Source organism: Phocoena phocoena, chromosome 15 (genome assembly GCF_963924675.1).
Source record: "Phocoena phocoena chromosome 15, mPhoPho1.1, whole genome shotgun sequence".
NCBI lineage: Eukaryota > Metazoa > Chordata > Mammalia > Artiodactyla > Phocoenidae > Phocoena > Phocoena phocoena.
The window spans coordinates 40,576,391-40,601,306 of NC_089233.1; the positions used below are offsets into that span (position 1 = coordinate 40,576,391).

General features: G+C 42.9%; 1 protein-coding gene across 1 annotated transcript in view; it reads left to right on the forward strand.

The window, feature by feature from the left end:
- Positions 1–24,916, forward strand: part of SLC24A3 (solute carrier family 24 member 3) — a 463,454-nt gene that overhangs the window by 379,439 nt on the left and 59,099 nt on the right. The gene's annotated exons all lie outside the window — the stretch shown is intronic.

Below are 24,916 nucleotides of genomic sequence, written 5' to 3' on the forward strand. Positions count from 1 at the left end.
ATGAAAGTCAAGCCCCAGCCAGTACCACCTGTCAGGTCTTTTCTAAGGGTTGGAGTTGCAGCTGCTCATAACAGCTGTCAACGACAGCTGCAACAGTAACACTAAACTACAAGTTACCACACTTTCATTTTTTCTAGGAGGCCAAGTGACTACAAAGATATATTGTGTCCTTTCTCCCAACAGGAGTATATTTATTCAGGAACAGTTGGCATGCAAGTAGTAACTCCTTAAATTATATATCTTTTCCATGGAGTCCCAGTTTTCCTTTTCATCCCACCAAGAGTTTTAATGCAACACTCTCCTACTTCAGATACTTTTAATCTCTTCATCTGGTTCAGATTTCTTTTGGATGGCCCTTTCTCCATATTTGCTGGATTCTATTTCTCTTCCCATTTATCTGTGGGACTAGTTTGTTCACTTTCCATACTTTAGTCCACCATAGCTTTGTAGGGTGTTGATGAATTTGTTTTAGTAACAGTTATTATTTTTAATGTTACTTGGATTTATAAAATATTTCAACTTAGTAATAGTCACTTAGTCCAATAAAAATCCATCGGAATTCAGAATGAAAGGTACGTTAATGTTTCTTGAGTGCCAACTACATCCAAACTCCACAGTAAGGCTTGATCCTGTTCATCCTCATGTCAGTCCTAAAAGAGGAGGGTTGTCATTTTCACGTTTCAGCTGAGAGATCTGAAGCTCAGAGCAGTGAGCCTTTCCTAAATTCTCGGAAGAGAGTGAAGAAGAGCAAGAATATTATTTATGTCACTTTTCCTGATGACAAAATTGTGACATAACTGAGACATAGAGTACAGAAATTCCAATTTTTTCTCAAAACCACCCACTTTTGTACTTTGTTCATCATAGGTGATGAAAGATGGGTGTTTAATTGAATAGAACCAAATCCATCTTTAGGGTACCAGTACAATTTATGTCAAGAGGAAGTGATTAGTTTTGGGTCTTAACCTCCTGGGTTCTGATTATGTCTTCCCAGGGAAATATAAGAGACATGAAGCTGAAGTAATGAGTGCATCCTTGTGAACTGTCAACGCCAGCACTTTATATACTTTACATAAAACCTGAAAACTTTACATAAAATTACTCTGGGAGTCTTGCTCCACCCACAAGTATTCTAACCACCAGGCATCAGGAGGAAGAATAAACAATATTGTAGAGGGAAAAAATTAGCTTCCTGAATAAACAATATTGTAGAGGGAAAAAATATGTAGAGGGAAAAAAATTAGCTTCCAAGGCCTGTCTTCCAATTCTGACAAGGCTTTGCTTATTTCAGCTACTAACAACATGCCTATCTGGTGCTTCCCTGGTGGCGCAGTGGTTGAGAGTCCGCCTGCCGATGCAGGGGACGCGGGTTCATGCCCCGGTCCGGGAAGATCCCACATGCTGTGGAGCGGCTGTGCCCGTGAGCCATGGCTGCTGAGCCTGCGCGTCCGGAGCCTGTGCTCCGCAACGGGAGAGGCCACAACAGTGAGAGGCCCACGTACCGCAAAAAAAAAAAAGCTAGACACAACATGCCTATTTGATCCTTCTTCTTCCCACCCGCCTTTCAAAATGAACATGGGCTGTCACAAAGAGCCAGTTGAATACAGAGAGAAGGTCATATAGGTCTTAGGGGAGATCCTAGAGAAGAACCTGGATCCCAGACTCCTAACTGGGGACTCTTCCTCCAGGTTATACAACCAGGTTATACAGGTTATACAGCCAGGTTATATAACCTACAGGTTGTACAGGTTATAACCTACAGGTTATACAACCAGGTTATACAACCAGGAAATGCCTGACCCACTGGAGACCTTCAGGTTGACCAGGAGTGAAGCCCATTAGAGCCGTTCAAACTCCCTTGTTACCTGCAAGGCAAGGGTAAGCCGGGTCAGTGTCAGTGTTGGAGTCTGAATGCAACAGGCACTTAAGGAAGGTCCAAGGGAATGAAGGCACTCATATGGGGTCCCTTCTACTGAAGGATGAAGCTACCTGTTCCCGTTCTTTCTAAGAAGCCGTACGGTTGCGCACAATCCATTCTTCCCAGTCACATCTCCCCATTTTTCCATGTAAAAGTATTGTTATTCCGTTACGTCTGGGTTTTCTGCTTTGTTAGACCACCTCTCCCACTATCACCATAGCATCTCCACCTTGCAAGATTTGGGCTTTTTGGAAGAGGAGAGAATTGCTTTACAGGCAGACCTCAGAGATTTTCAGGGTTCAGTTCCAGACCACTGCAATAAGGGGAATATCACGATAAAGTAAGTCAGGAATTTTTTGGTTTCCCAGTGCATATATAAATTTACTATACTGTCGTCGATAAGTGTGCAATAACGTTATGTCTAAAAAACGGTGTGCCTACGTTAATTTGAAAATAATGCTGTGGGGGAAATGGCACCAATAGCCTTGCTCAACGCAGGGTTGCCACAAACCTTCAATCTGTAAAAATCACAGTATCTGCAAAGCACAATAGCAAAGTTCAGTAAAACGAGGTATGCCTGTACTTAGTTTCGGCACTCATAGGCTTAACATAATTTTTGACCATTCTGCTTTTAGAAACCTCAAGGCCACTTATACCTTTTATGGACATAGAGGAATCCTGACTCTTGTGTTTATGAGGCAGATGGGCTGAGGATGGATGAAAAGGCACAGAATGAAAACTATTCAATATTCTTGGGGGAGGAGGATTATGATAAAGTAGATAAAGGAACCCCACACTGTAAGATACAAGGAAGAGAGGACTAGGTTGTTCCTGACCACTATCATTTTAATCGTTCCACTACGTTAGTGAGCAGTGGAAGGAACCCCACAGTGCCTTCCCTTGAGAACATGTTCAGTTGAGTAATCTGTGAGATATTTATCTGTCACAGTCATTGGACAAGTATAAACACTGGGTAATGATAAGAGACGGGATTTCGTAAGGAGACATGCATTAGAACAGGTAGCAGCAAATTTGAAGTAACTTTAAAGGAATTTTAATTAGCTTCCAATTAACAGATACCTTAAGGAAATACCTGCAAAAGTGGAAATGCTCTTATCATTGATGCGTAGAGAAAGCATCAGAGTGACAGTAGCAAGACGGTGGAATAGGAAGCCCAAGGCACTCCCTCCCCCATGGAGACACCAACTTAACGACAATAACGTGGACCAGGCACCCCTTCCCCTGTGGAGACACCAACTTAACAACTGTATATGGTGTATGAACCATATATTGTCTTTGTGAGAACTTCAAAAGCCAGTTGAAAGGTCACAGCGCCCCAGGTGAGTGCAATGCTAAAAAGAGGTGCATTGGGGCAGGTAGGAAAGTCCATTGCACTTACCTGCCATACTCCATCCCCCTCCAGTGCAGTGCAGTATGACCAGGAGAAAACTCCCAACTCACTGCCCCTCCCTCTGGAGGGAAGAGGAAGGTGGAACGTGCGTCCAGTGTTCTGGCTTTTTAGGGTGCTGCCCAAGGGACCAATTTCTGTCTTACCTGATTCAGATCACTGACAGGGAAAGCAGTAGCGACCTTGGATGCCTGGGGGGCCACTGAGAAGGAAGGTGAACCCGCTGACTTACCACAGCACCAGAGAGACTGCAGCATCACACACAGACACCAAGGGGAGCTCACGAGTAGAAACAGGCACATTTCTTCGGCTGCGAAAGTACACCTACAAGCCTAGAGAAGATGCGACCCCAGAAAAGGTTTGAGAAACCTATAGAATTTCTCGCTGGGCTGCTTGGTGACGATTTTTCCCTGTGTCGAAACAATCTGTAAAGACTGGGAGGACTGGCTATTTTTTTCAGATGCCCAAATCTCAACAGAAGATCAAAAGGCACACAAAGAAACAGGGAAACATGGTCAAATCAAAGGACTAAAAAAAAAAAAACCTCCAGAACCTGACCCTAAAGAAACGGAGACCTATGAATTGTCTGACAAAAAATTCAAGACAGCTATCACAATGATACTCAATGAGCTAAAAGAGAAAACAGATAACTAAATGAAATCAGGTAAATAATGCATGAACAAAAGGAGAATATCAACAAAGAGAGAGAAACTACTAAAAAAGAACCAAACAGAAATTCTGTAGCTGAAGAATAAAGTAACTGAATGGAAGAATTCATTCAATTCGCAGGAATGTTTAGAATCAGCCAAAATACAGCAACTCTCCTCGTTTTGAAAGTTACATTTAAAATTTTAGAGCGTCCTAAGGCCTCTTGCCTCTCCTTCTGTCCCATTTTGACAGTCAGGAAGAGCGGAGGCAATAAATGTGGTAGAAACATCATTCCGTGTACTTTTGCATCAGTGGGATTTGTGGAGAGGGAGGGTAGGTTGAAATTATGGGCTTAAAGAAGGATTTTGCAATTATCTTTCATTCCGTTATAATTAGTAAGCCTCTCTGTGGGCAAGGCAGGGACTGTTTGACCACACTTTAGTCTCAGAATTCAGTGTTACAGCATTCTTGAGGACCAAGAATGGGTCCCGAGTTTCTGTAAATTTCCACTCTGTACTGCCCAGTCCACTCAGCCCCACCCTCAGCTGTGCTAAGGCTTCTCTATGCATCAGCAGGAAATCATGCAGGAGTTAAAAGCGTGAACATGGGTGAGCCTGGAGAACATTAATGCTGAGTGACATAAGCCAGACACAAAAGGACAGATGTTGTATGATCCCACTTACATGAAGGACCCAGAGGAGTCAAATTCATAGGGAGCAAGTAGAAGGGCGATTGCCAGGAGCTGGGGGAGGGAGTGAGGAGTGAACGTTTAATGGGTACCGAGTGTTGGTTTGCGAAGATGAAAAAGTTCTGAAGGTGGATGGTGGTGATGGTCTTACAACATCGTTTTTTTTACTCTTTCAGTGACTTCAAATTGATACTCTATTCATTTACAAAATTCACTTATCCCGTTCATTTGCTTAATAGCTAGGATTCAAAGTGTTAAAGATTTGATTTACCCAAGTGGAAAAAAAGACTAAGTAATCATTTTTAAGCACCGTTCCCGAAGAATATGCCCCATGTTTCAAAATTATTGTTTGTGCCTTTAAATGACAATACTAACATCCTACTAACGACCACATTATTCACTGATGCCACTGAAAAGTGGTGAAGATGATAATTCTTACGTCATATATATTTAACTGCAAAAAAAAAGTTTAAAAAAATACAAGGAACATGGGCTTCAGACTCTGGCAAATGTGGACCTAAGTCTGTCACTTTCAGCTGCGGACCTCGGGCGAGTCCCTCTGCTGTTCTAACCTCTGTTTGCCCCTCTGTAAAATGGGAGTGACCACAGGCAAACACACAGGATTGTTAGGAGAGATGGAAGGTGAGGCAGGTTCATTAAAGACACCCACTCCCCAGGCACTGCCTCGGGTACAGGGCTTTGGGACCCCAGCTGGCCTAAGGAAAGCAGGACATTTTTACGTCAGGAAAAGAATTTGAAGCACACTCTGATTTGAACCCTTGCTGGGCGTGGAGTCGGTTGAGGTCAGGGCCGCCTGGCACCTGGCATGTCAAGGTTCATGCTAGGACAAGTGTATTAGTTTCCTACCACCACTATCACAAAGTACCACGAACTTAGGGACCTCGAACAACACAAACGGATCTTCTGACAGGTCTGGAGGTCAGAAGTCTAAAGTTAGAGCATCAGTAGGTCTGTGTTTCTTCTGGAAGCTACAGGGGAGGATCCAGTGCCTTGTCTTTTTCAGCTTCTAGAGGTACCTGCATTCCTCGGCTCAGCCCCTTCCTTGTATCACTCCAGCCTCTTGCTCTGTCATCATGTTTCTCACTATACCCTCTGACCCCCCTCCTTCCCTCTTCTTGGGACCCTCGTAATTACTTTGGACCCAACCAGGTAATCCAGGAAAATCTCCCTATCTCGAGATCCATAATTTGACACCTGCAAAGTCCCTTTTAGCATGGAAGCTAATACATCCTCGGGTTCTGGGATGCTGATGTGGACATCTCTGTGGGCCATTGTTCAGCCGCCACCCCAGGCAGTCTGTTTTTTCAGGAGACCATCAAACAGCCCCTTGTGTTGCCCCTGAGCCCAGCCCAAAGGGTGAAGGGCAGGACGGTTCTGGGCACGCTGTCCTAGACAGTCTTTTAAAAACGCTCAGCCTGGTCCTGGAACTTCTTGGGTTGTTTGGATTTGACAGCCGGGCCGGGTAGACTCTACCTCCCACGTGGGAGTTTGTCTTCCCTGGGCGGTGTAAGCTCCTGCAAGATTGGGGCCCGCCTTCCATTTTATTTGTATTCCTTGAGGCAAAAACAGTCTTTTATATAATGCTTACAAGCCTGGGCTTTGGAGTCTCTCAGCTGGCTCCACGACTGGGTACACAAGCTTAGCAGGTGACCGTGATCCTCGATTTTCCACATCTGTAAAATGCAGACATCTTGTAGCACTGCGTGCGTCAGCCAGGGCTGCCTTAGCAAAGTACCACACTCCGGGGGGCTTAGACGACAGAAATGTATTTTCTTAAACGTCTGGAAGCTAAAAGTCTGAGATGCAGGTGTTGGCAGGGTTGATTTATTCTGAGGTCTTTCCTGCTGTGTCTTCATGTGGTCCCCCCTCTGGATTTCCTTTTTCTTTTTTACTTTTTTTTTTTTTTTGGCCACGCTGCGTGGCATGCAGGATCTTAGTTTCCCAACCAGGGATGGAACCCGTGCCCCCTGCGGATTCTTAACCACGGGACCGCCGGGGAATTCCCCAGATCCCCTCTTCTTATAATAAGACACCAGTCACATGGCATTAGAGCCCGCCCTAGGAACCTCATTTTACCTGAATTATCTCTTTAAAGGCCCTATCCCCATATACAATCCCATTCTGAGGTCCTGGGAATTAGGGCTACAAAATGTGAATTTGTGGGGCGAGACACGACTCAGCCCATGACAACCCCCCGCCTTCAAGAGCTGCGTGGGAACGAAATGCACTAAAGCCTGTAGAGAAGAGTCATTAGGATGGTGCCCGGCACTTGTAAATATTCAATGAACGGCTAGTGATGCTATTCTTTTCAAGGAAGTTAGCCAGCACTCTCTCCCACCCCTTTCTATATCTGCTATAAAATAGTTCACATGTTTATAAGAGGGAAAAAAAGCCTCCTTTGCCTTCCGTTTCCTTTGGAGTTCCCTACTCAGCATTTATTTTTATGCTCATAGCCGGGCCTAAGTACTGAGTTGCTGCCAGTCAAAAGGGATGTGTGTTGTTTGCTCCACGGTAATGGAATTTATATGCTGTCAAAGGAAGCTGCTTACCTCTTTGAAATGTTCATTATCGAGGCATGCCTGAGTCACCTTCTTCAGTGTAGCAATGCTGGCTGTGATTTTCACAGACCACTTTTGGTGGGCTCATGCCCTTTCACTGCGGGGATCTAGAGTTTTGTCCTTCATAGAAGAATTGAGAAAATGGGTCTCGCATTGACAGATCCCTGTCGCCCAGCTGGCACCAGGAATTCTGCCGGGGAGACTCTGGGCCCTCTAAGGAGGAAATGAAGGGCTTTGCACTAGATGGATCCAGATACTCACCTATATCAAAAGACTTGTGCCAGAGTAGTCAGAGCAGCTTTAATCATCATACCTCAAAACATCCCAAATATCCATCGACAAGTCAGTCGATAAACAAATGGAATAACGATCAACGATAAAAAGGGACAAATTATTGATACACACAGCATAGACGAAGCTCAGAAGTATGCCGAGTGAAAAGAAGCAGATGCAGAAATGCAGACACTGTGTGATTTCACTTCTACGAAGTTCTAGAACTGTGAAAACTAAACCATGGTGATAGAAACCAGATCAGCGATCGACTAGGTAGTGATTGGCTGGAAGGGGGATAGGAGACGCTTCTGTGGGTGACAGAAATGTTCTGTGTCCTGACCGGGGCCGGGGCGGGGGGTGTTACATGGACATACATATTTGTTTATAACTCATTCAGCTGTACATTTTAAATGGATGCATTTTATTGCTTGTAAATGAAACTTCAATTGCTTTCTTTAAAAAGCAATCAACAAGTAAAACAACATCCAACCAAATAGAAGAAAAGTAATCTCATCAATTTCACAGCCCCTGAAATTAGAAAAAGCGACCTTTGACTACATTTTTCATATTTGTGCATATGTTCCTCTCACAGGCATAGGCTATTTCTAATTCACTGATGGCTGTGGAATGTGCCCATTTTCGAGCAGAGGATCTGTCTCTTTATCGGGTTGGTTCTCAGGAGGGATGCTTACCTCCCCTGTCTACAAGCTTGTGGAAATAAAGGTGTGATGCACAGAGGGAGTGAATCCATCGTTTCCCGGACACCAAGAATAGTCTAGAAACTTGCATGAGTTTCTACAGGACAGAAATCAGATGTGATTGTTTTGAACCAGAGCAGGGAAAACTTCCATCCAGAGCACCTGTAGGAAGGGATGAAGGTGGAGATGGGTGCACTTGAGGGATGTCCTGGGTCCTGGAGGAGATCTCAGAGCTTCCAGCACAGAATCAGAGGGTGTGGTGTGTGAGGCAGGTGGTGGGGAAGGAGTTATCAGGGTCGTTCATCAAAGGACCCTGTTTGCACCTCGGACATCCATTGCTCTGTAACTAGCCACCCAACTTAGTAGTGTGAAATAACAACCATTTAATTCTCAGTAAGTCTGTGCTCTGGGAACTTGGACAGATCCCAGGAGGGATGGCTTGTCTCTGTTCCACAGTGTCTGTGGGAACACTGGAAATACTAGGGATATGCAGTGTCACTGGAAATACTGTACTGGCTGGAGGTGACCTGAGTGGCTGGAATCATCTGGAAGATTCCTGGACGGGGTGACTTGAGGCTGAGCTGGAACCGTCACCTGGAGAACCTGTCTGTGGCTGCCCCCCTACATGGCTAGGGCCTCCTCACACCATGGCAGCTCCGGGGCCTCAGATGACTTTCCCGGCAGCTCAGGGCTCTGAAAATAAAGCAGACACTCTATGGCCTCTTGTGACCTATCCACTTCTGTTGTACTCTGTTGGTCAGAAAGCCACAAGCCCACCTGGATTCACAAGGAGGGGTCGTAGAGCTCAACTCCTGTTGAGAGGCGTGTCCAAGAACTTGTGACCATGTTTGAAAACCACCCTAACCCTAAAACAAGTGAATCAGTTGGCCCTTTCCCATCTCCATCAACTGACTACTGGCTTTCCCAAGGCAGAATCAGAAAAATGGTCTTTAAAGCAGGGGAAGATCTGTCTAGGGAGACTTGTGACTTCTGCTACTGTAGTCTGTGGCTGAGAACGCCAAGTCTGAGCTAACACTGGACCTTTACAATGTCCAGAATTATAGAAGACTCATCAAGTAAGTAGTCAGGTAAACACACTCAGGTCTTACATCCCCTCTTTGGGGCCCTACAACACTGACCACACACCCTGAAGTGAAGCTTGCCTTACCTGCACACCCTATGTACCTTCACAGAGCTAGCAATCAGCTCTCCCATTTAGAGGAACTGGGGGAAGTAGGCCCATTCACCTGCAAAGAAGACTCAGGCTAGTTGTCATATGACTCGGTTGTTAGTTCATATGTATGATCAAGCCTCCAAAGACCATCAGGCATTTGAGGATCTTTCCCAACGGAAGGATCAAAATGGACAAACAGAACAGCTGTCCACCAGGTGACTAAAGATAATTCAGGCGACAGAAATGAACTTTAAAAAATGTAATTCGTATCCTCATGAGTTTCACAAGGATATTGAAGCCATAAAACCAGAACAGGCTGGTATTTAAAAGGTGTGGGGTTAGGCAATCAATAAAAAGGTAAAAAGAAATTGTTTTTAAAAACTTTTTTCAAGATTTTGCATTTTTTTTCTTTTACATTATGGTTTATCACAAGACATTGAATATAATTCCCTGTGCTATACAGAAGGACCTTGTTGTTTATCTACTTTATATATAGTAGTTTGTATCTACTAATCCCAAACTCCTATTTTATCCCTCCCCCCTTGTTTTTAAAAATTTCAATGTGATTCCCAAATGTGAAGAATATGAAAAGGAAAGAAAAAGACAAATACCGTATGCTAACACATATATATGGAATTTAAGGGAAAAAAATGTCATGAAGAACCTAGGGGTAAGATAGGAATAAAGACGCAGACCTACTGGAGAACGGACTTGAGGATATGGGGAGGGGGAAGGGTGAGTTTTGACAGGGCGAGAGAGAGTCATGGACATATACACACTAACAAACGTAGTAAGGTAGATAGCTAGGGGGAAGCAGCCGCAAGGCACAGGGATATTAGCTCGGGGCTTTGGGACAGCCTGGAGGGGTGGGATAGGGAGAGTGGGAGGGAGGGAGACGCAAGAGGGAAGACATATGGGAACATATGTATATGTATAGCTGATTCACTTTGTTGTAGAGCAGAAACTAACACACCATTGTAAAGCAATTATACCCCAATAAAGATGTTTAAAAAAAAAAAAAAGAATATGAAAAGGACTAAAATTAAAAAATTGATATACTGCTGAGCAGAACAGACTTGAGAGACACAGGAATCATTCAGAGTAGGAAGAAAAAGTGACGGGAAATATGACAGAAAAATTAAGAAACATGGAAGATCAATCTGGGGGCTCCAGTATGAAATCTAACTGGAGTTCCAGAAGAACAGAGAGCAGAAACTGGAGAGGAAGTCAACAAATATACAATAGTAGGAAATTTCCTCTCAACAGAAGGAAAACATACATCCACATATTGAAAGAGCTGACACAGTGGCAGACACAAAGAATGAAAGTAAACTTGTACTTAGAAACAACCGCATGAAATGTTGAAATATCCAGCCAAAGATCCTAAAATTTTCAGAAAGGAAATAGGTCACGTACAAAGGAATGGAACCGGACTAACTTCAGACTTCAATTGGCAACACTGAATGCCAGAAGACAACAGAACTATACTTTGAATGTTAGGAAAGATAATGAGTTTGGACTGAAAATTCTATAGTTAGCTAAACAAACAATCAAATGGGAGATAAAATAAAAATATTTTCTAGCACAAGCAGAATTTTACGTCTCACTTAACCTTTTTTAGGAAGCTGCTTAAGCATGTGCTTCAGCAAAATAAGGGTAAAATCTAAAAGAGAAGTTGGCAAACTCAACACAGAAGTCCAATGAAAAGAAATCCTAAAAAGCCAGCTGAGCAAGCAAGTCTAAAAAGGAAATGCTCCAGATTTTCAAAGAAAGGGTTCTAAGGTCTCCAAGAAGATGAATGGGATTAATTGCAAGTCATATAAAAAAAAAAATGTAAGTGTCTTCACGTGCTGGTAATATGGGGAAGAAGACACATGTTGAGTCTCCCAACAAGGAAACAAATATAGTTTCCAACTCCAAGACAAAAAAATCTATGCAAGAAAGGTACTGTGAATATATAGTGCAAACTAAAATATGGAATAGTTGTTTTTTAAGGATGATGTTTAAGGTAATAGATTCTACTTTATCTTGACTAAATATTATCTTTTGAATGGCAGGTGGGTCGTGGCATTGACCCACAAGAAAAAATTACGTTCTGAGCACACTGTTTGAGTGGGAGTATTCACTCACTGGTAGTAATAATGTGACTGCTATTTATTATTTTTCTACATTTAGACTCAACCTTTAGATAAAGCATAGACAACTAAAAGATGGTGGTAGACTAGAATGTAAATGTTTTTAACATTGATGACGTAAACATCGAGTTATACCCGAGAGAAGTTTAGAACGTAGAAGGTGGGTGAGGAGGTTGCTGAAGGGGGATGTGAACACTCTTGCTCTACCTGATGTGGAATGAAGAAGTACTTCCAAAAGCTAATGGAATGTGAAATAGAGGGAAAAACCTTCAGATATATATTAGCCCAAATAATAATATGTCTTTCAAATATTAAGAGAATAAGGGGATGTAAGGAAAGATATAAATGAGTTCATCTTTATTTTTCATAGTGGGATTCAATAGATGATATCTAAAATGGATAAATCCAGAAAAAGCTATTGTGATCCTTTTATTTGGCATTAGGAAATAAGAACAAAACAACTAAAAATGAAAATAATTAAAAGTGTACACTGCTGGCAAGAAGGAGGGGTGAGGAAGCTGTTTTTCCTTGTAGACCCTTAAGTACTTATCTAATTTTTTTGTGCAATTCAATTTTCTTAATATGGAGATAAAGTCATTAAGATAACCCCTAGAAGAACTAACTCAAGTATAAAGGCGAGAAGGAGGAACAAGGGAGAAGAGAAACGCCAAGAGGAGCTGTCTCTTATTACATAGGCTTTAATCAGAGTTCTAAACCTGTTACATAGATCAATGCATTTGATCCTCATAATAACCCTGGAGGGGGATGCTGTTATTAGCCCATTTTCAAGATGGTAAAGCTGAGGCACAGACATAATAGCTTGCCCACAGTCGTATGCCTGGGAGTGTGGGGGCTGGTATTTGAGCTCAGAGACTCTGGCCAGGGGTCCTGGTCTTCACCATCTGCCCTACTGCTTTTCTCGTGTTTCATTATGAGAGTCAATAGAAACCAATATATAGAGGTAGAAGCAAATTAGTTGGTATTAGTTTTGTGACACCTAAAATAACCCAATGCAGAAATGTTTAGAATGGTTACCTCTGGGGAGTGAGACGGGGGTGAAGGGCAAGGGCAGGCAGAAGATTTTATTTTCACGCACAGTCACTTGTACTGCTTGATTTTCTTAAACCATAATCATCACTTTTATATTTGAAAGTTTATCTTACACAAGACCTACAAATTTCAGTGGATTGTTAATTGCAAATCAGATAGGAATAGGAAGAAGTTGATGAAAACAGTGTATGACCCTTCTGTCTCCCAAGATTGGAAGTAATTTGTATACATGTGCAAGACTTAGGCAACCAAATGCACCCTCAGGAAATTTGATTTAAACATTTTGGGACTTCCCTGGTGGTCCAGCGGTTAAGACTGCCTTCCACTGTAGGGGGTGTGGGTTTGATCCCTGGTCAGAGAGCTAAGATCCCACATGCCTTGGGGCCAAAAAACCAAAAAGAAACGTGAAACAGAAGCAATATTGTAACAAATTCAATAAAGACTTTAAAAATGGTCCATATCAGAAAAAAAATTTTTTAAATAAACATTTTATTAAGTATTTGTTTCATTTGAAGGGAACTATATTAAAACTTTCTTGCTAATACTTCTATCCAACTTTAAGGCTCCAGAAAATGATTAGACTTTATCAGTCTTGTGACTTAGTAAAAAGTGAAGCTATATGACCTTTGAGACCAGCTCATAAAAGGCTATGCAGCTTCTGCCTGTTCTCTTGGAACACTTACATTTGGAGCCCAGAGCCCTCATTTAAGTGGTCTAACTGCCCCGAGGCTGCCACATTGTGAGGAAGCCCCAGCCACCGGGAGAGACCATTGGTAGGTTAGGCCAGTAGCCCTAGCTGGGAACCCAGTTGACAGCCAACATCAGCCACCAGCCCCGCCAGTGAACAAAACTTCCGATGATTCCAGCCCCCCGCCTTTGAGTCTTTCCAGCTAAAAGTGACACCCAGCAATTCCACACTTCTTCTTTTATCCTGATGTGACTCTCAAAGTAATTTTTTTTTTTTTTTTTTTTTTTTTTTTTGCGGTACGCGGGCCTCTCACTCTTGTGGCCCCTCCCGTTGCGGAGCACAGGCTCCGGACACGCAGGCTCAGCGGCCATGGCTCACGGGCCCAGCCGCTCCGCGGCCTGTGGGATCTTCCCGGACCGGGGCACGAACCCGCGTCCCCTGCATCGGAAGGCGGACTCTCAACCACTGCGCCACCAGGGAAGCCCTCAAAGTAAATTTTTATTCTAAATCTAAAAGAGATATTAAAACAGATCTACTTTATAAGCAGACTGATGGATGGCAAAACTGCTAGTGTGTGGGCTCTGAAATATTCATAAGGAATAGGTAAAATCTATTGTTACTTCTCAAAATCTCATACGCATAGGTGGGGTTTCCTTTTGCGCTGTGTGGGACAGGGGATGCCTGGTAGTTTCTCATTTCTGATTATCCAGACACCCTTCAGCCTAACAGGTGGTAGCAGGATGGGGCAGTGGTCTCAACCCCTGCTGGATGTTAGGAATCACCTGGGAAGCTTTGAAAAATCCCAGTGGCCCAGCCAGAGCCTGGCTCAGCTAACTCAGCATCTCCGGGGGTGGGACCCAGGCATGAGTGTTTCCTAAAGCTTCCAGGTGATTCCAGTGTGCAGCCACAGTTGAGAGTCTGATTCAAAAAGCCTGGGGTGGGCCCAGGAATCTATTATCAAACAGACCCAGGTCATTCTTATGATCAGCTAAGTTGAATAATCCCTGGCAAAGGGGTGACTGTGTGGGTTCCGTAGGTATTCAGACCTGGTTCAAGGTGTGGCTCAATCACTTTCAAACTCTGACCCCTGGGCAGATTATGGAACCTTTCTTAGCCTTGGTTGACTCATCTGTAAAATGTCAATATTAAAAGATTGGAAGGAAAAAGGCGGGTAAAGTGCTTGGTGCAGCATTTGGCACATAAGAACCAACTTGTAAATGTTGGCTGTTAAGGAAGGGGCTCCATCGTGGGCCATGACATCCTGGGAAACAGCCCAATACCGGGTCCCTGAAAGCCCCAAATGGTTCAGAGAGGCTTTTTCTTTCCTGGGAACGAGACAGGGCGCTCCAGGTAAAGCCACTCTTTGTTCCTAATGCCTCCATGGACGACCTTCCACTCACCCCGGAATCTTAGGATCTTCTCAGACACTTTTGCATGGATCCTTGCACACTGCTGAGGGGCTGGTGTGGGTAACAGTGGTCATTCCAGGTGGAGACGTGACGTGAGGATGAGCACAGGCCGAGCTTCTGCTCACAGCACGTGAAGGGCGAGGCTGGGGAGAAGCTCAGGCCTGCAGGCCGTGCATTGGGAAGAGTCAGGGGACGGAGAGGAGGCACAGATAGAGGGGCGAGGTCCCACGCCCACCCCAGCCCACCTCATGTCTCCGCTTCCTCCAGACAGGACAAGCACCGTATCCTTACTGCTTTACTTTCCACACCGCACTTGATTGCACTTCTGATCCTGGGAACAGCTAAGGCACTCACTGCTCTCCATTTACACGGTCATTTGCAAAGTGAAATTAACATAAATACTTAGATAACGTCTCCCCGTTATTTTGGCTAAAAACTAGTCCGCTCTTTGGGGAAGGGGCTTTTGTCAGCTGGCAGGTTTTACTGGCTGCCTGAGCCTCTGCTTCACTGCTTAAGGCAGATCAGGTCTAGATGTGTTTTGATGTTACCGTATTTTAATTCTCAAGATCTTTAATGCAGGGGGAAGTTATCTTCCAAGCATCCATTAAAGAAACGTTCTTGTGTTCAGTTTTCCGTGGCTGCGGAATTGATTCATGGGCGTCCTGTTCTCCCTACCCTGAGTCACAGAAAGTACCTAAAATAAATTGCCTGATGGATCTACTGGCGCCAGATGAGCCACACAGACGCAGCAACCAGTATTTCTTGGTATGAAAATATCACTGCACACCCCCGAGATCAGAGTGTGACCGAGTCCGCACCTGAGAGGCGACAAGTGCTTCCTTTCCTTTCCAACCTGGCGCTCCCACAGTGGCGGCCACCCACATTTCCTTTGGACACAGAATTGGTCAGATGAGCTCCTGATATGACGCAAACTCCAACCCTCGTCAAACAGTAGGTAGAAAGCTTTGTTTTAAAGTACACGATCCACATTTCCTGTCCTCTGTAACTTGATGAAGCCAGAGAAACGTGGATCCTTCCAGGTATGAAACGGACCCTTCCAAATCCATATCCAAGCCTGTGGACTGGAAAGTAGCTGTCTCTGTCTTTCCATCCCCCTTTGCCTCCAGCATTTTAATTTCCAGAGAGACGAGAAGGAAAAGGAGCATCTTCCCCTTATGCTTACATTACCGGTTTTCTGACAGCCTGGAAAACATCGTGGTAATGTAAACACCAAATGCTAATGTAATAATGTACTTTTAGCCAGGTTCTTACTTCCAGAAGCTTCAACTCAAATACACAGTCTTAGCTGTCTGATTTCTGAACTCACATGATATGTATTAGCTTCCTTTTCTATCAGCACTTCAAAGGCAGAGAAGCCCCACCCCATTTTGGAGACCCTAGTCCCACAAGACTGTGTTACAGATCGGGACAGTGAAACGATCCCTCAAGCCTGACATTGTCCTTTTAGGCTTCATAATTGATAAAATGAGGACATATTTGCCTCCTCTGTGTATCTGGCTACTAACCCAAATGGTATAAAGTTCAAAATAAATTCAGCACCACTGATTTGGATTTCTTTATATTGTCTTTTCAACAGGTCGAGTACGAGAGCTTGGGAGGGAGCAGGAATTTTCTGGCCTGGTTTGTACCAAAGGGTGGTTTCCCCCAGCATCTTAAGCCTGGTTGGTGCTCGAAATTGATGAAGTAGGAAACCCCACGCAAGCGGTGTTTCTAGTTTGCACCTGCAACTCAGACACACCCAGTTGCTCTCTAGCGCAAAGACCCTAAGTGGTGACCCATGCCCACTGCATCCTGTCCAGACCTCCCACCCCAGGGTGAGGGCTGCAGGCCCCAGTCTCTTGCTGTTTATACTGCAAGGTCACAGGTGTGACTCAGACTCCAAAATTCTACACCCCTAAGCCAGCGCTTCGCACACCGTAACGCACATGTGGGTCCCCCGGCGGTCTTGTTAAGAGGCAGATTCGGGGGCAGCGGGTCTAGAGTGGGGCCTGAGAGCTGCAGTCCTAACAGGCTGTCCCGACCACACTTGGGTAACTAGCGGAGATGGCACTAAGCCGTGGAGGGAGCATCTCCTCAGTCCTCAGCGGAATGACTTCCATTTGGCACTTACCGGGCTGAGATAAGAGATTGCATGTTGTAGGAGCCACGTTAATTCTTCCAGGAAAACTGTAAATGTAAACAAGTTTCTCTCTGTGATAACGGATGAAACAGAAAGCACACATAATGGAAATCCACAGACAGCCCCAAACAGTGTTTTTGCTGTTAGCTTCAACCTCTCCCCCTAAGTTCTCATCGGCACAGCCAGGATGGACAGAGAACCACCTTACCTCCCGTCCCCCTTCTGGTGGAGGGACAAGTAATTAAATGTCGAAAAGCCAGGGACTGAGAAAGGGCAGAGCCTCAGGGCTTCTGTTGCCAAAAACTAGATTAAGGGGCCTGTGAACTTGATGAGAAAAAATACATCTTTCTTTTTGCTAACCACTTCTATTTAACATTTCACTTCATTATTCATGAGGAATAAGCCATGGTAACGTGAGCTGGGATTTTGTCTCCAATAGACACATAAGCTGTTTTCATGCTATGTTACAGTTACTGCAGGTACTCCAGCCCCTTCCCACTGATCACTACACTTAAACAACTGATTTCTTACAATAAGGAAGTTTACTGGCTCTTGTTAATAGAGAGGCATGTATTACGATATCTTGAGTTCTCAATGTTTTGATAACTGGATTTCAGTGAATCGGTTTCTTTATAGTTCTTTGTTATTTTTTTGCCTTTTAATACACAGTTCTGAAAAGGGGTCCAGTGAGTGCAAAGGAACACGTAGCACAGAATGTAGCGTTGGTTATAAAGAAGTGGCCGCTGGTGTGTTCAGCATTGTCAAGGCTAATTAGAATAATTCTTCTAGATTAGGGATCACAAATGCCTGTCCTGGCAGCGCCCAGGTATACAGAATAAATGAGTGAAGGGGTCAGGTCTGAGAACATTAGTAGCAGAAAGGAAGGAGTACATGGTGGTTGACTCTTGCCTTTGCAGCTGAGGAACATAGAGGGAAGGGGAGGGGTCAGTGAGGGCTGAAGGATGCACATCCACCTAAAAAGGGCTCCCCTGACAGCTCCACGGTGGCACGAGAATAACCCCCTGTTGCCAGGTCTTCAGGCTTTTCTCAAGAGAAGGCAAAAGTCTCGGTGTGGTAGAAATCTCCCCCAAAATTGTAATGAACATGTGGGCAATTACTACAATTAACAAGAAACAAAGGGGGGGAAAAAAAAAACTCTGAGCAAGCCAAATGGCTGGAATAAAACAGCCGTCAATATCCAGCATAAGTAGGCAACGTAGAAAAGGTTCAGCTTTCCCCTCATCCTAAGAATATTTATTCCAAAATCACTAAACTTCCAATTTTGTGCTTATCCAAAGAAAGTCAAAATAGTTACCTTAACCAATGCCCAAAATCTAATACGTAGGGTTACCAGATTTCACGTAACATAGGGCATCCAGTTAAATTTCAGTTTTCAGATAAGCAACAAATATATTTTCAGTATATTCTTCCAGGTGATACTTGAGATCATACTTTTAAGTTAGTTATCGTTTACTTGAAATTCAAATTCAACTGGGTGTCCCGTATTTTTTCTGGCAACTCTACTAATAAGCCAACTGCAGGTGTGACGGAGTAGTTACTGTTCAAATAAATACGTAAAATTCACGTCAACAACTAACCTTGTAATTGCGTTTTTGTTTTGTTTGAATAAGATTTTTATTGAAGTACCACGTAGATTCAGAAAAGTGCACAGCAGTACACAGAAGTACATCATAAGTACAGCTAAATGACTTCACAACTGAGCACACCCCAGTCACCAGGACCTGGTCAAGAAAGAGAACAGTCCTGGCCTCCAGGAGCCCCTCGTGCCCTTTCAGACTCTACCCCCGGCCCCAGGGGAACACTGTTCCAGACTTAAAACAGCACAGTCCATATGCTCTGCTTTAGAACCTTATGTAAATGGGATTTTTTTTTTTTTTTTACTTAAGTTTAGTTGATTTGCAATGTTGTGTTAGTTTCAGGTGTACAGCAAAGTGATTCAGTTGTACATATGTATATATTTATTCTTTTTCAGATTCTTTTCCTTTGTAGGTTATTACAAAATATTGAGTATAGTTCCCTGTGCTATACAGTAGGTTGTATAGTATATATATGCTATTTTATATATAGTAGTGTGTGTATGTTAATCCCAAACTCCTAATTTATCCCTCCCCTGCTTTCCCCTTTGGTAACCATAAGTTTGTTTTCTATGTCTGTGGGTCTGTTTCTGGGGTTTTTTTTTCTTTTTTTTTTTTTTTGTTTCTGTTTTATAAGTAAGTTCATTTGTATCATCTTTTTAGATTCCACATATGAGCAATATCATATGATGTTTGTCTTTCTCTGTCTAACTTACTTCACTTTGTATGATAATCTCTAGGTCCATCCATGTTGCTGCAAATGGCATTATTTCATTCTTTTTTTATGGCTGAGTAATACCACTCCTGGGCATATATCTGGAGAAAACTATAATTTGAAAAGATACATGCACCCCAGTGTTCACTGCAGCACTATTTACAATAGCCAAGACATGGAAGCAACCTAAGTGTCCACCGGCAGATGAATGGCTAAAGATGTGGTATATATACGAGTTGTATTTTTAGGCTTACAAAACTCTGTGTGTGTCTGTGTGTGTGTGTGTCTGTGTGTGTGTGTGTGTGTCTGTGTGTCTGTGTGTAGGAATGCTTACTCTGATTATTGGATTATTATGTAAATCCATGTTTAGGGTTAAAGCAGACACTGCTGGTACCCCACCCATGACCCTCACCCTTACCGTTTCAGTTCCCACTGGCCTGACTTCCCCCTGCCAGAACCTGTGTTTCTCTGTCTGAGGGCCCTCCTTGGCCAGGGAATCAATAATCCAGGTGCAGCCCTGAAGCAATGACTTGTGGGAGTAGGTGGATAAATACCCCAACTCCCTCTCCCCTTGGATGAGACAGGAGAGAGGCATGTTCTCCAAGGTCCCCCAGAGCACCCCACCGGGATCGTGCCCCAGTCTCCTGCTGCTGTGACTTGCTTATTACCTTTTCATTACCTACCTCACTTCCCCCAACAGTGTTTCCTAGAATCACCTCTCAAATAAACCATATGCATTCGAATCCTTGCCTCAGGCTCTGCTTCTGGGTAAATCCAAGCTAACACGTCTGCTTACATGAAATTGCCCTAAATGCCTTACTTTTATTCAGCAAACTTGTACCTAGTGCTGGTCCCTAGGGTTGGCACAGCAATGCCTGGCAGTGAGTGCAGACCCCGCACCTGGTCCTAGGTGACTAGGCAATGGGCTCCAGGAGCACAGCTGGTGCAGTCCTCCCCTAAGACGGAACTGACCCCCCTTAATTCTCATGTGTGCGAGAACAGTCTGAGCTACCAAGTTTTGAAGGCCTAGCAGGCAACACTTACATCCAACGTGAAAACTCCTGCACCTGATGTTTTGAATATTGAGAAGGCACTGCTGCATCCCAGGCACTTCAGGTCGTTAGAGCATCTGTGGTTATTGTTCAGCTTGATCAGTGAAGAGCGTTCGGGAGACTACTGTGTGCCTGCACTGTCCTGATGTGGCCTTGTTTTTATTTAAATGTATCTCCAGTAGCAGCTTGTTTACTTGTCATTTGTCTTCCTTAAGTAAAGCTAGAGCTCAGAATGGGTTTTCTTAGAAAAAATAAAAATTAAAATATGACTCCATTTCCTCTTCCTGTTTGCAAAGATTAATAAGAGGACATTCACTGTATTTTGCGAAAGCTTATTATTGTCTTTTACACAACCTATTTTTTTTATTTTATTTATTTTTTTATACAGCAGGTTCTTATTAGTTATCAATTTTATACATATAGTGTATATAAGTCAATCCCAATTATCACGACCTATTACTGTCCGTTCTCGGCTGTAAATTCCCAGAAAGCAGGAGCCATTTGTATTTGGTGACTTTTCCCAGGATCGAAGTGTTTTGAAAGTGTACTTGAATAAGGAACAGACGGTAGCACCAAGACCTCTCCCTCACCTGCTCTGACCCCTAGCACCACCGGTCACCCTCATACCATGTGGGGGACACCCCAGAGCCCCCATCCCTGCTCCACATCGCATGGCTGTCTTTCCTGAGATAAGAATTGGCTGTAGGAACTGTGTCAGCTCAAAAGCTTGGAACAAAACTCATGTTATGATTTTCAGATCCCTTTTCCATGAAATTTGTGTGAAATAACATTTCTCTGAAACGATAGCAGTTTTATGTTTTATGTCATGTAACCATTATGGTGTTCTGACTGCTACAATGGCTTTTTAAAAAGGCAAAGTGCTCACAGGTTGAGGGTATTTGTTCCTTTTAAAATGTGTCTGCAATGTCAAATTCCATTCTCCATCAAGAAAAATCATAAATATTAAATCCTATTATATATGCTATCTGTTCATATGTATGTGTGTATATTACCATATATATCAATAGCTGTGTATAGATTTGCAATACAAATCCATATACAGAAAATATATCGTTTTATCATGAATAATTAATTTTAACCTCCTGGAAGGAGTGAGAATTCCAGATTATCACTCAACATTTGAATAAAGGAGAAGGTATTTTCCTGTTTTGGAAGTGTGGATTTTTTTTTTTTTTTCTTTTCACCTCATGCCACTCTGAAGCTACATGAAATTATAAGAAGGAAACTGAAGCTGCATATATTCAATAGAGAAAGAGTGAAATGCACTCCAGAAATAGAAAAGAAATAAGATGAAATTCCAGCTGGGAGGGATTCCTAGAGCTATAGGGGAAAACAGAGCCTCTGGCTTTAATTTATGGAGGAGTCTGCCAGTGGATGGCCTCTCATAATCTGTGCCATCTGTATTATTGATTAATGAGGTCAAGGGCAGCGTTACTCACTGTTGGTTCTCTCCCAGGACCCCTGTTCACTTTGCAAAGTGCTCAGGAAGCATTGTCTTCTCATCACCATCTCCCCCGCTCTGGGTTGGGTGACGCCTGCCAACAGATGCCAAAGAGCCTCCCTCCCATGTTGATGCAGGGGTGCTGACAGATCCCTCCCTGCCAACGAATGAGTCAGATGGTTGCTGGCCTCTTCTCGAGATAAAAGCCCCTTCACCAAGGAGCAAAGAGAGTGGCTTAGAACCAAGCATCAGTGTATCCACATCTGTGGAAAAGTAAAATATTCCATCAGCAAACAATGAACTGTATTGGTGTTTTTTACAAAAAAAAAAAAAAAAAAAAAAACACTAGCTAAATGGAGTAGTTTCCCAGTTTTCTAACTGACTCTCTCCCTCCTGGAATATGTCCATACCCTATCTGTATCCCTGTCTATTGTCACTGTGGTCACTCCTTCTGCCTTGATAACTTGCCCTGAGTCTCTTTAGAGCAGTATATTTTTAAATGGAGCTGTGGTAGCTGCTTTTTGGTCTCTCACCTCCAACTCTTCCCTCCTTTGGCTACCATCTCTAACACACCTGCCTAATGGCTTAATGTCATGGAGAAAAAAGTATCTCCATGGGAGGTGTCACAAATGGGTATCTGCTTTTACCCTGCCTCTGTTTACGCATTGTAGCATAGAGTGTCGGGTCAGGGCCGTGAGGCCCAGGCTTCTGGGTTCAGATCCAAGCCCCCACCCCACTGGTAGTTGTACGACCGTGGTCAAGGCTTCACCTTGGTCAGGTCCAGATTGCTGGCCAATGAGGGTGACACTGCCCACGTTTTGGGGTTGCTGTAGGATTGAATGAAATAACCCTTCCAGTCCTCTTGTTTGCAGGAAGTGTCAGGTAAATCTTCCCTACTGTGGTGAGTAGTGGTCACAGAAAGGGAAGGTAGAGGTGGACATGAGGTCATGGTCACAGCTTTCACTATAGATATTGCAGAACCAATGATGCTTTAATTCCTTCTAGAGTGTGGAGAAAAATTATTCCCTAATTTGCCTCCTTGTTTGTCCTCCAGTTCATTGCTTCTATAGAAAAAATTGGTTTTGCATAAATAGACTCACAGACATAGAAAACAAACTTATGGTTACCAAAGGGGAAAGTGAGGGGAGAGATGAGTTAGGAATTTGGGATTAACAGATACACACTACTATATATAAAATAAACAACAAGGACCTGCTTATAGCACAGGGAACTATATTCAATACCTTGTAATAACCTGTAATGAAAAAGAATCTGAAAAAGAATATATACGTGTGTGTGTGTATATATATATATATATATATATATATATATATATATATATATATATACCTGAATGACTTTGCTGTACACCTGAAACATTGTAAATCAACTATACCTCAATTTAAAATTTTTTAAATAAATAAATTTTTTAAAAATTGGTTTTGGTAAATGTAGGCTCTGAATCTGGAGCTGAAATTTGGAGATAGTCTATACATTGAAAACTATTCTATTTATAAAGAGATAAAAGTAGATCACTATCCATGCAGATTTGACATCTAGGCTCAACGTGAGGTGCATTTCTTGCAGGAGTAAATCTAAGTGGATAACTTGTATTATACTTTCTTATTTTAGTTTTTCTTTTCATTAAAGTTATATGCACAGAGCTTAAAGAGGCAACCACTTCCAGAAGGCTTATGAAAGACAGCCACCTTCCCGTCCCACCCTTCAGAAGCAGCTGCTTTCCACTAGTTTGGTTGTTCCTGACACTTGCTCAGTGTCTGCAAATAACGTGCTTCTATGGCAGTTACTTGACTTTTCAGTTTCCAGAATGCTCCATGGCTTCACAGTAGTGTGGAAGAGGAAGGTTAAGGTCTCTTTCAGCCCTGCCCACCCCGGTTGCCCAGCCCTCTGTCCTCCCCAAACAATTACACCATAAATTTGCTTAGACAGTAGTTTATGCTGTGTTTATTATGACTATGTGACCACTGTTTATAGCTGAGCCAATAATGGGTAATGATTCATCTTCCTTTCCTGCACAACTCTGTTTTCCCCATGGTTTAGAACTGTCTTTTTTTTGTTGTTGTTTGTTTGCTGAGGTATCTATGCTCTGTTCCCAGAGATCTCCAGTCTCTTTTCCGTGGGTTCAAAATCATAAGATTTTCCATCAGTTTTGTCCTTCTGGCATCATTTCGTCTGAGTCTTCTGACCTGCTGCAAAAATTTCATCTTGGATTCTCCTTTTACCATCATTTTGGAATCTTCCTTCATCACCATCTTGGAAATCTTCTTCACTTATTACGATAGATTTTTATTGTTTGGTTTAATGGTTTATTGTAACATAATTCTCTGTAACAATTGTTTTACTCCCTGATTTTAGTGGAGCACATCCTCCAGTAGCTTTCTGGGAAAAGATACGTAGGAATTACATTTTTTCTGAGATAATTAAACTTTTATTTTTAGTCTTCTCTCACCCTTAATGACAGTTTGGTTGAGTGTAGAATTCCAGGTTGAAATCATTTTCCTTTCTAATCTTGAAGGCGTTCCTCCATTGTCTTCTAGCTTCCAGTGCTTTGGTTGAGAAATAAAATGTCATTCTGGTTTTGATCCTTTGTATATATTCCTGTTTTTCTCTCTTTGGTAGTTTCTAGGACCATTTTTTTGGTCCTGGCCTTTTGAAAATTCACAATGACGTGCATTGGTATGCATCATTTTGTCCTTTGTGCTGGAAAATGCACATCCTTAACTTCTGGGAATCTTTAATTATCTATTTGATTATTTCCTCTCCTCCTTTTTCTGGAACTTCTCTTCTTTAAATGCCAGGTCTCCTGTTTCTGATAAGGTGAGGGATGTGCAGTCACTGGTCTGCTTGAAGAGAGGGAGGAGGTTTGGGATTGAATTCTTAAACAGTCTCACGGTCATCCTGTTTTCAGGCCACATTTACCATCACTTCTAGAGCTTGGCCCACTGCCTGCTGAATGACCGATTGTTCTTCTGCTTTCAGCCTCCAAACTTTCGTTGCTCAGATCAGCTCTTCTATTCTCCTTTCCTCCCAGGTTTATCTCTTGTTAAAAAAAAAAAAAAAACAGTCCTTTTGCTGTTACCCTGTTATAGTGCAACAAGAAAGAGCAAAGGTACTGGTATGTGTTCAATCTGCCATCTTTAATTAAAAGCCCAAGTGATTTTTTAAGAAAATTCAGAATTGATATTTGCCACGTTTTAAGTCCATTAGCCTAACTATAATAAATTTTAAAATATTCACCACGTTTTATGACCTGATGGAAAATG